At 48.0% G+C, this 10955-nt stretch overlaps 1 long non-coding RNA gene across 1 annotated transcript; it reads left to right on the top strand.

Annotated features, from left to right (window-relative positions):
• The first annotated feature begins 7802 nt into the window (after window positions 1–7802).
• On the top strand, window positions 7803–9889 carry LOC128950329 (uncharacterized). The gene is made up of 4 exons (XR_008484338.1): window positions 7803–7850; window positions 8252–8347; window positions 8591–8616; window positions 9786–9889. It is a non-coding gene; the product is annotated as an uncharacterized LOC128950329 (long non-coding RNA).
• Window positions 9890–10955: the final 1066 nt, after the last annotated feature.

The raw sequence follows: 10955 nt of genomic DNA, 5'->3' as shown, positions 1-10955 counted from the left end.
AATGCTTTCTTAAGCTATGTTATATTACACTAGTACTATATTAAAACTATACTAAAGGGATACTATACTAAAAAGCTACTAAAGAAAAACTCGTGACTGTCTCCAGAAAGTCACAACACAGCTTTTATCTAATTAGCTAATCAAGCTAAACAACTATCACTAAAATCCAATTAACAAATCACTTTCACTAAACAATCACTATAACACATTCTACATGTACTAAACAAAAAGAACAGCCAGTAGAGATAATAATTGTTTTCTCTTCTTAAGTTTGTCACTACCTTCCCTTAAAAAAAACCTAGGAGAGGGAATTATATCTCTCTGTGTTCAAAGAATGTAAATACCACAGCACAGTAAAGAGAGATTATAAAAGTGAGATCTGTCTATCTATATATCTATTTGAATCTTCCTAGCTCTGCTCCAAAGCAGTGGAAGATGCAAAGCTCACCTAAAGGCATCCCTTCAGGAGAGGAGTAGAGACAAGTTCCATTGACTGATCCTGAACAGGCAGAGATGTTTCCCCCTCCAGAGATGGTTGTTCTTTCCCCTCCTGTTTTCCTCCTCCAGCCTCTTGTGCCCTGAAGCCTTCTTTTTATCCTTTAAATTTTTGCATGTCCTAAGGGAGTGGAACTATCCCATGCTGTAGCTGGGGTCTGGTGACTTTGCTCATACATGCATTACATGACACATGGTTTCCTTCACTGGCATCCCCAGGGCTGTGTAAGTGCATTCGTTAATGGGGCCTTTTGAGAAACTCTGTTACTGCTGGTCAGAATTCTCAGTTGACAAAAAAGGGAGAAGAAACACCTTGGTCCTCCTCCATATACTGAGGTGGCCATAGAGGTTCTCTGACTTCCATCAGAGATCTTTGCATGCATCCTCATCTCCTGAATGACCCAGTTTTCTAACAAGAACGTGGATGTCAGGAAGTCACAAAGCTGGTGCAGGCCTGAAGAGAAGGTGAACTCCAGAAGTGTCTCTCACAAGGAGTGAGCTCACCCAGAAAGCCCCTGCAGAGCCAGGATGGAGCTGTGGGACAGGGCGGGGTGTCAGTCACTACTGAAAGACAAACAGGACATGGCAGAAGCAGAGGGAGGCCCTCACCAGACCCTTGAGAAATGCCACCCCTTCCCTGCCAGCTGCCTGAGAGGCTGTTGGAGCTTCAGTCCCAGATGGCCCCTGATTGTAGGGCCAGGGTCACTTTGGAATCTGTGCCTCCCCTCGGGCAGAGAACGACCCAGGAGAGCAGCAGCACAGTGCTTTGGGAACGTGTGAGCCCAGCAGTCTTTGAGTCTTGGCCCACAAAGGGCGTATGGGAAGTTGAAACCCATCTTGTCTTGCTTTCTGTGCAGGTGCTTCTAGAGAAAGAGCAGGAGCACACTGCCTCATCTGAGATGCCATGCCAGACTCATGGAGAGCTGTTCCCTGCCCAAGAGCAGGAAGAGCAGCTCAGGCAGCAGGTGGAAGAGGCACAGGAGAATGGCCAGGTAAACTTGACTGGCCAGGTGACAGAGGGAAGGGCAGGAAGAGGGGCAAAAACCAGAGCTCTTGGTCTGACGAGGCCAGGAAGTCCCACAGGCACTGAAAGGACAGAGCCTTGGAATCTGCAGAGATCAGCCCTGGGACAGGAGGTTTGCAATGGAAGCAGATGTGGGGAGGGAAGCAGAAAGAAGGGGCTGAATAAATGTGATTTGGAGGCTGCAAGAGGAAAAAACTGAGCCTGATGGCAGCTCTCAGTCACTTGCTCTGCATTTGTGTGCACAGAATATCAAGGCAGAGCCACAAGCAGAGCTGCCCAAAGCTCAGAGTGCCATCATGGACGTGAAGAGAAAGAACAAGGAAGACATGGGAAGAATTCAAGAGGAGAATCTCCATCAGCAGAGGGGCGATCAACAAAACCAGGTGAGGGAAAGAGTGGCAGCCACTCCACTCATGAAATGTCCTCTCCCTTCTCCTTTACAGTCTATTGAGGGACACGTGCAGGCAGAGCTGCAGGACTCTGAGACTAGGAACAAGGCATTGGAGAAGAGGCTGAAAGAAGAAAGGAAAATTGTCAGAGAGAAACTCAATTGCCTCCCTCAGGCTCTAGAAGTGAGTGAAAGAGGGACGCAGTCACTGCAGTCACCAAACCGGTGGTTTCTGCCTTTCTTGCCTTTCCAGTGCAGAGCAGCAGGGAGTGGGGCCATGCCTCTGAGTGCCATCCTGCTCTAGTGTGTGTATCACAGTCACTCTGAAGGACATTTCCTGGTGTGCTGAATCTCAACTGCTGCCCTGGACAGTGAAACTTGTCCTTTAGCCTTTTGGCCAGCAGTCATCCAAATTGATTCCTGCTGGTCTGTTCCTGCTCTCCTTTTTTCTTGAGGTGTTTTTACAGTGGAACTTGGTGACCCAGATGGAGGATTGAAACAAGCTGCTGTATCTGCTGTCAATCTGTTCTTTGCCTTTCCTCACAGTCGATGACTCCTGGCTGACAGGGACAAGCTGTAGTGTCTGACTGCTTTGTTCTGTTTGACTTGAGGTGCAAGTGTTGATGTCTCACCAGGCAGCCTGCGAAGACTTCCAGCGCATGTCTGGCAATGAAGGACCCCAAGTTAGAAGTGAGGCACAGGAACAGTGCTCACCAGAAATACTCCAGGTCTAGCACATCATGGGCTCTGAACCTGCTGCCGCAGCAGCATCACCTCGAGGAAGCCCTTCTGTTAAACCTGGGAACTCAAGCTTGGGCAGATCCTGGGAACAGGAGATTGAGGAGGAGTACCTGGAGCTGCTGGATATGTCTGGGGTGTTTCTTATCTGAGGGACAGTGAATTGTGTGCGGGTTCCTAGTCAGCAGAGCTGTACCAAATGCTCCTCCTGAGCTTGGTGTCACAGGGCCATTTAGGACTCCCCAGAGGAAGTGCTGTGCTCCGAGGCAGCGAGAGAGCTCTGGGTGTTCCTGCTGCCTCTGAGGGTACCTAGGACTGGCTTGGGCTTGCCTGAGCTTCCCTCTCTGCTAAAGGCTGAAGCAGGGATTCTTCTTGGATCAGCAGAAGGCTGTGACCTAGCAAATGATCTAGGCAAGTCCTGTGTGCTAGTGGCCAAACTGAACAGAATTTTCAGCTTCCTAAATTCTCTTTAGACTCCTGACTTCCAACCAGTCATCAGAGTAAAAAAACTTCACAGAAATGGACTGGCTTTGGAGTTTTGTCTTTTTGGTTGGGGATTTTTTTTTTTTGGGGGGTGGGGGGGGGATTGCTTTTGTGTTGTTTATTTTTGGTGGGGGTTTTTTTTGTGTTTTCTCCACCCTGAAGGAGCCCTTCTACCCCATGTCTTACTGATGTCATTTTTATGACTGTTACTGTTACCACTACTACATCTGCCATTTATTTTCATGAGAATGCTATATTTTTGTCAAGAAGAGAATGCTATCTTTTTGTCAATAAGAACTACTTTGAAAGAACATCAGGTTACACGACAAATAGAGAGCAGGAGGTGTTTTCCATGTGCCCCCAAAGAAAAACCAGATACTTTGATAACAACCTTTATTTGATCTTCTAGTTTCATGCTTATCAAGATGTGTCCAAGAGACACATCCAAGTGGCGTGATCAGATAAAAGTGTACTGAAGGCATTTCTCAGGAGCAAGCCTCCAGCCCAGCCATGGTATATTCCTCAGATCCATGGCACTTTTCCATGCCCGATTCCCACTATTTCCCATGACTGCTAGAATCCTACCCATTCACCCAAGCCCTGCTCAGATCAGTCTCTAGGAAAACACATCAAGTCCTTTGTGATTCTGCAGCACAACCCAATGAATCTGCTTCTTGCCCTTAACAGCTGCCAGTGCTGTGCTCTCAGATAAGACCTGGTGGGGCTGAGACCAGAGCCCAGTGGATTCTGTGTCTACCATCACCTGTTGGGACAAAAAGGCCACTGATCTGCACCTCGGTGTGGCTGATCTCCAAGCCCATCCTGTTGTGTCCTGAACGGGGGCAACAGCTTGTCCGGGGCTCAGGCTGGCTGTGGCTTCTTCCCATCAGTGCCTGTCAGTGCTCATGCTTGGGCTTTGCCAGCCTTGTTGTGCTAGATACCCTGTCCCTGAGGGCTGGAGAGACAGCAGAGGCTGGAGCCTTCCTTAGCTGGGAGAGGGGCATCTTTGAGCTCAGCCTGCTCATAAACAGGTCAGGGTACTGATGCTGAAAGCCCCATAGGATCGGTTATGCCTTGAGCTGCTCTGGTTTACAAATGGGAAGGCATTCTTTTGGCAAACTGCTGAAAGGTGGGGAAGATGTCCTCCTCTCCTGGGATTGCACATCCCTGTGCTTTGTTTCCTGTCAAGAGAACTCTTCAAAGGTCTGTACAAAATCAGTCTCTGTGCTGGCCACTTGTGCTGCAGAGCTGTCTGCCTGGTTGTGGTTGTTGTTACCCAGCTGACCACAAAGGGCTCAGAGCTCCAGGCACTGGGGCTACCTTTTGTATCTCCTGGAAGCTGGGATCTCTGCTTTAAAGCCAGCATCTTGCATTTTGTTTTCCTCAGGGAGAATGGTGAACCCCACTGAAAATCCCCTGATGAAATACACGCATCTGAAATATATTGGCAGCGGGTGAGTCCAACAGCAGTTACTCCTGCACAACCAATGGCCAGGTGTTTTTCTGGTGGAATGTCTATCCAGCGTGAAGTCAGGCCAGCTGCAAAGATGTTCACACACTGGGGCTAGATTGTCCCATCTCTCAATGCTGCTCAGAATTTGTGAGTGGGCTCAGAAGGCATTGTCAGAGATACTCCTTGCTACTGAGGTCTTGCCTGCATCAAGGAACAGGACCTGGAAGGTCTCCTTGTCTCTCAAGTGTGGGACAGCTCTGTGTTAATTTCTTTAGCATTTTTTGTATGTCTCAAAAACATGCTGGCACACTAATGAAAAAGGAAGAAACTTGCTTGCCTGAAAGAGCAACCTACGCCCTATCAAAGCTGTGAGATAACAGTTCCCAGGAACAATTCTTTCCCCTGGTTTGAAGAAGGAAACACTCTGTGGTCAGGATAGGAACCACACCATTTAGAAAGAGAAACCCAAGAGGAAAGACTAAACTCCCTTTAGAAGTTGAACCCCAGTGCTTCAGGAACAGGACCAGTGCCCATGCACTTGAGAGGAAAATGCATCATCTGCCTTCTGGCAGAGCCCTCCTGCATCCTGCAGGTTTTGACACTTCCAGCAGAGATCTCTTGTGTGGGCTGGCTTTCACTGCAAGATCTAAATGGCTTCTCCTTTCTCTGCTTCCGTTTTGTTTCTAGGACTTTTGGAGATGTTTATAGAGCACTGGACACTGCCACAGGAGGAGAGGTAAATGTCAACAGCACCTGCAGACTCTGCTGCACTCGAGGGCTTTCCCCTCTGGTGTGAGCTGTGGCTGGAGCTTTGGGCAGAGCTGTGCTGAAAAGGCACAAGAAGCACAGACTGGTGCCAGCCCACAGAACACATTTGGGACTTTGTCCTCCTCAGCTGCCGGAAGGAAGGCAAGGAGGGCAGCGGTTCTTTTCAGAGAAGGACGCGCTCACTCGCTCTCCATTGCTAAAACAAAGGTGGTGCCTGCGAGCACCTCACTTCTCTATGGGGCTACAGCTTCAGAGTCCTGAATGCTCATTTCTGGCTGCCAGCAAATCCATCTGAAAGTTACTGGTAGTTCCTTAGCCACCTGCAGTGCTGCACTTGGGAACTGCACATAGGGAGAGTTCTGCAAGGCGTCCCTGAAAACCCTAAGCCCTGCCCATATCACAAGATGTATCCAGAGTATTAAGGCATGGATTACTTCTTCTGAATCCTAGAAAGAGCAGCAGAGAGTGTGGTCAGAGGTTTGTGGGTGATAACTGAGACACTGCTGTTACCCAGTGTTCAAGGCAAAATGTCAGTGGCCCCACATGTCCTGTAACTGGCTCCCAAGGGAGCAGAGAAATGGGCTGTTGGAATGTCAGTTCCTAATTACTGCAGTGCCGAATCACAAGGCAGTTTGGCACAGCTCAGCTGTGTCATTGCAAAATCACTCTCTCCATTGCCTTGTAGTGTCATGCCACCAACATCTCAAGTTCCTGATTTTCAATGTTGTTTTAGGTGGCAATAAAAAAAAAAAAAAATTTTTTATAATATATTTTTATAATTTTTATAATTTTTTTTTATTTTATAATATAAAATTTATTTTTATAAAATAAAGGACTGAGGAGGAAGGAGCTAACCTTTAATGAAATAATGATCATGAAGAGGTATAGGAGTCCCAATGTTGTGAGTTATTTAGACAGGTGAGAGGTCATGGTCTTATCCCATGGATGTGCATTTGCATACAGCAAACATGAGAGGTTAAAAACCCACTCTGGTCAGTGGCAGAAAGTAGAGCTGTTAATTTTTATTTATTCATATTTCTGTACTCATCTCCAATGGATGAGAAGAGAGTGCATCTTGTCTGCTTGAGTCTTCCCTGGCACACCTAGTTTGATAATTACTCCAAAATTATTCAAAACCTGGATCAGCTGTATCTTCCTAACTCAGTAACCTGGAAGTTCACTGCCTCCACATTTACTTGGAATTGATTTTTTAAAGTTTCTTAAGTGCTGATGAACCATCCTAAAGTGGATTTCCCTTGGATTGTTGCCCCTCTTTGCCATTGCTATGCATGCCAGGAAGACTAGGTGCTTATTTCCAGAAACACCATGCCTGATAGGTTTTTTATCTGGGCTGTTTCTAAACTGGACTTTTCATTTGCTGCCCATCTAAGACATCTCCTTTTTCACAGCTGTGCCTTTCTCCTTGAGACTGCACAGATTGCAAACAATGCACAGCCAAGAAGGAATATCTATTCCTTTGATCCTGTCCTTGTCACAAAGGCATCTGGAAATAAGAAACCTGGAAGCAAAAATTCAATGTAGCCATGCATGTTCATCTCCATGCCCTCATTTCCTTCTTTCAGCTACCTTCTGGGCAAGGAACTCTTGCTGCTTATGGAGTACATGGATGGAGGCATCCTGAGCGATGTCATCAGCCAGACCTGCGTGTCTGAAGATGAGATGGCAGCCATCAGTTGGGAGGTCAGCAATCCCATCTGTGTTTCCAAGGGCTTGGGCAGCATTGTCTGGGAAACAGGGGCTCAGAGCTGGAGTGATTTCCTGTGCCAAGCTTTGTTTCTGTGTTGCTAGTATGCTATGTGCAAGTAAAAGCATTTCAGGTGAAAGGCCTGCCAGTGCCCCTGCACTCCCTGTACTCAGTGCCAGTACTCTTATCTCCTGCTTTTGTATTCTCACTCTGTCTCTTGTATTTGTATTTGCTGTTCTCCACCTTGCCTCTCTAAATGTTTGCCTGGAGTCTGTCTTCACTGCATTCCTTGCCTGTAAAAGCAAAGGTGCTGGTGGCAGGATTTGAAATGATCAGCAAAGAAAAAAGAGAGAGACTCATTTCTGTCAGTCCTCAGCTAAAAAGGATAGGAGTGCAGCCAGAATGCTCTTTGCTTCTGAGCACATGCACTGCAGCAGGAGCCATCCTGGCTAGTTTGCAGGGGACAGCCTACAACAGCAGGTGCTGTTGCTCTTTCAAAAGCTGACATGCCTTTCCTCAGAAAGGTCCTGCTCTGCAGGTGTTGGAGCAGCAAGCTCTTCCTCTCAGTGGCCATTACAGTTCTGCCATTATTCCCCATTCCCCCAGAGAGGGAATCTTTTAGATTCTTTGTTTCCTTTCTTGTGTGATGAAATGACATCACTCATTTTTGCCCACCACTTTCTGTTTTCTCTCTCAGTGCCTGCAAGGACTGGATTTTCTTCATTCAAACGATGTGATCCGTCGAGAGTGAAGAGCAGCAACATCCTTCTCAGAACTGACGGTTCTGTCAAGCTGGGTCAGTATATTCTTGGTCAGGTGCAGCGTTCCAGGGATGTGGGTGTGGGGCTGCTTCGAGTGACTGCCAGCTCCCCAAAAATGGTGCTGGTGGCAGTGCAGGGACCCCTGCTGCGAGCTGAGGGCACAGTTGCAACGTGCACAGAGGTATAAGGAGCCACAAGCAGTCAAGAGTGGCATTGCTCTGTGTGTGTCCCTTCCAGAGGGAGGGAGTTACAAGTCTAAAGTTTCCAAAGAACAAAAGCCACTGCTGGAGGCAGTGGAAAAAATGCGGGGACTTTTTAAGTCGCCAATGCCAGGAGATTCAACAGCACATTTTCAAACTTCTACTGGGAAATTCTTTTGCTTGCTTTCCTAATTGCACAGAATTCAAATAAAACCAGTATTTTGCTTTCTCCTCAGCTGATTTTGGCCTCTCTACTCAGCTCAACTCTGAGCAGAGCAGATGGTGCTCACTAACCGGGACTCCTTGGTGGATGGCGCCTGAAGTGGTGACAGGTCAACCATATGGCCCCAAAGTGGACATATGGTCTTTTGGAATTGTGGGGATTGAAATGATAGAACAAGAACCTCCTTACTGGAGCAAAATTTCTGGCACGGTAAGGAGCAAATACTCACTGATCCCACTGTCTTTCTCACCTGTCCCCTGTCCTGCGTGCCGTTGGACAAAATCCCCTTTGCCATCTGCTGGAACTACTTCCACCAAGGTCCCCTCCTACAGATGTCCCTGCAACACATCAGCATCTGCTCTAGTTTTGGTTGCATCAGTGGGGGAACTCAAGCCTTACCACATGCAAACAAACTCCATTCTTAGGCAACACTTTTCTTTGGGTTATAAGGGGTTCCAGTTCTTTTGTCTGTGGAGATGGCCCCAGTAACAGGAAACAAGCATCTTAGAACTTCTGTTATCTTTCCATAAATGAAGGAATGAAACCCAAACCCAACAAAGTTTCTAAAGCTGTGGTCTTTAGAGAGGAACCTAACCCACTGTGCAGTTTCTTCTCACTGGGAAACATGCCTGAAACCTGGGCATGAGGGTGTAAAGGCCACAGAGTCTCTTCTGCTTCTTGTGCAGTGCTGCTGCACTGCATTTAGTGACCGTGTTTCTCTCCTAGCCCAAAGAACATTCTCTGTGTCACCAAGCTGAAGCCTGGGGATTTGGAGAGGCTGCCAAAACCTCCTGTTTGTTTCCTGACAATTTCTGGGATGGGTCTACCACTAATGTATTGACTTGTGTAGCCAAATGAGCAGAGGGTGACCATAGGGATGGCACCTCTCCTTCTTCTGACCATGAAAATTTCTCTTTTGCTGAAAAATGGGAAGCTGAAATTTTCAGACTGCTGAGAGACAGAGCTGCAGGTGTCTCCTGTGTGTCCAAGCAGGCATTTTCATCCCAATACATTTGTGCAGGCATCTTAATGTGTCTGTGTTGAAGATGAGATTGTAAATGTTTGTTTCCTTACCTGGGGATTAACTGATGGATTTCCTTTCTTTCCTTCCAATTCCCATTGTTTTCAACAACAGTACAAAAAGCTTGATGAGTTTTGTTCTATGGTAGCTGTGCTCAAAGGACCAACAAGCACTGCAGAGATGCCTTTCCTGTACTAATCCTTGAAATTTGTATAGCAAAGTCCCTCTTCCAAAAAGCCTCTCAAGCTGGTGTGAATCCTCAGAGAAGCAAACGTGCTTGTGGTGATGTAGTTCCCACTAACTAGGTCAGCCAATGAAATCAGCTGCCAAAGCAAGATCTGTGGGATGGTGGAAAAGCTGTGGCTACATTGGGGTTTGGGGTTTTTGTTGGTAAAGGAAAGTCATCTCTGGGTCTCTGCCAGGGCAGACACTGCCACTGCAGAGCAGAAGTTAAACAAAGGGATCGGGGAGAGCACTTAGAGATGTGAAAGGAGCGGGTGGAGCCTCATGGGTTTTTTTTCTCCAGGCTCAACACCTGATAGCCACAGTGGGGACCCCAAAGCTGCAGCAGCCCAAGCTCCTCTCAGCTTTGCTGCGTGACTTCCTGAGCTGCTGCCTGCAGAGAGATGAAGAGCGGTGCGGTCTGCTAAGGAGCTCCTGCAGGTAAAATGTGAAGGGGCTGCAGGTGAAACAGGGTCTGAAGGATGGGCTCCTCCTCCACTTAAGTCCAAGGCATCAGATGAACCCTCTTCCTCCTCACCTCCACTCTTGCTGCTCTTCAAATGAAAACAGTGAGGAATCCTAGACTGGGCTGGGCTGGCAGGGTCCTGTAAATGTCCTCTGGTCCAAGTGTCCTGCAATGAGCAGGGACATCTTTAAAGAGATCAGGTTGCTCAGAGCCCTTTGCCACCGGAGCCGGAATGGTTGCAGGGATGGGGCACCTACAAGCTCTTGGGGCAAGCTGTGCCAGGGTGGCACCATGCTCCGAGTAAACAAGTTCTTCCTTAGACCTACTCTGATTAGATGCCCTTTGTGTTTAAAAATATTTGTCCATATCCTATTGTAACAGGCCCTGTTAAAAAAGATGTCCCCCACTTTCTTCAAAGCCACTCTGAAGTCTTGGAAAGTGGCAATAAAGTCTCCCCCGGGGCCTGTTCTTCACAAAACTGAATAACTCCACCTCTCTCCGCATTTCCTGAGAGGAGAAGTGCTCTGTCCTCTGACTGTTTCTGTAGCCCTCTTTTGTGATTAGGTGGGGTGTTCAGTTTTATCTAATGGCAAAAGAATTGAAGTAGAACAATGCAGGGTACAGAGACATGAAATGGTGGTGGAGGAACACAAGGAAGCCAGTCCCAGCCTAGGGGTCAGAGATTTGGCTGTGGGCAGGAGGGGCTGTGGGGGGCTCACTGTGAGCCTCTGAGGGGCCCTGGTTTGTGCCCCCCAGCCCACTCTTAGAGGTTTCTGCCACGCAAACAGGGACAGCTGGGAGGGACTTGTCCCAGCCCCATCTGCTGCCTGGCACGCTCAAGCAGACGGGAACTGTGCCAGGGTTACTGCCAGGGTGTGTGGCAGAGAGGGAACTGCAGGGCCCAGTGCCACTGGGCTGGCCCTGCTGGGAAGGAAGGTGCCATCCAGCACACGAGGGGCAGGGCATGGAAAGGCAGACACTGCTTTCTGTCCCTGTGGGAATTAGCAC

The sequence above is a fragment of the Melozone crissalis genome, unplaced genomic scaffold, assembly GCF_028551555.1.
Source record: "Melozone crissalis strain CALT ecotype California unplaced genomic scaffold, PUWL_Pcris_2 ptg000537l_1, whole genome shotgun sequence".
Lineage (NCBI taxonomy): Eukaryota > Metazoa > Chordata > Aves > Passeriformes > Passerellidae > Melozone > Melozone crissalis.
Note: the sequence above shows the minus strand (reverse complement) of the source record. Positions and strands in the feature narration are given on the sequence as shown.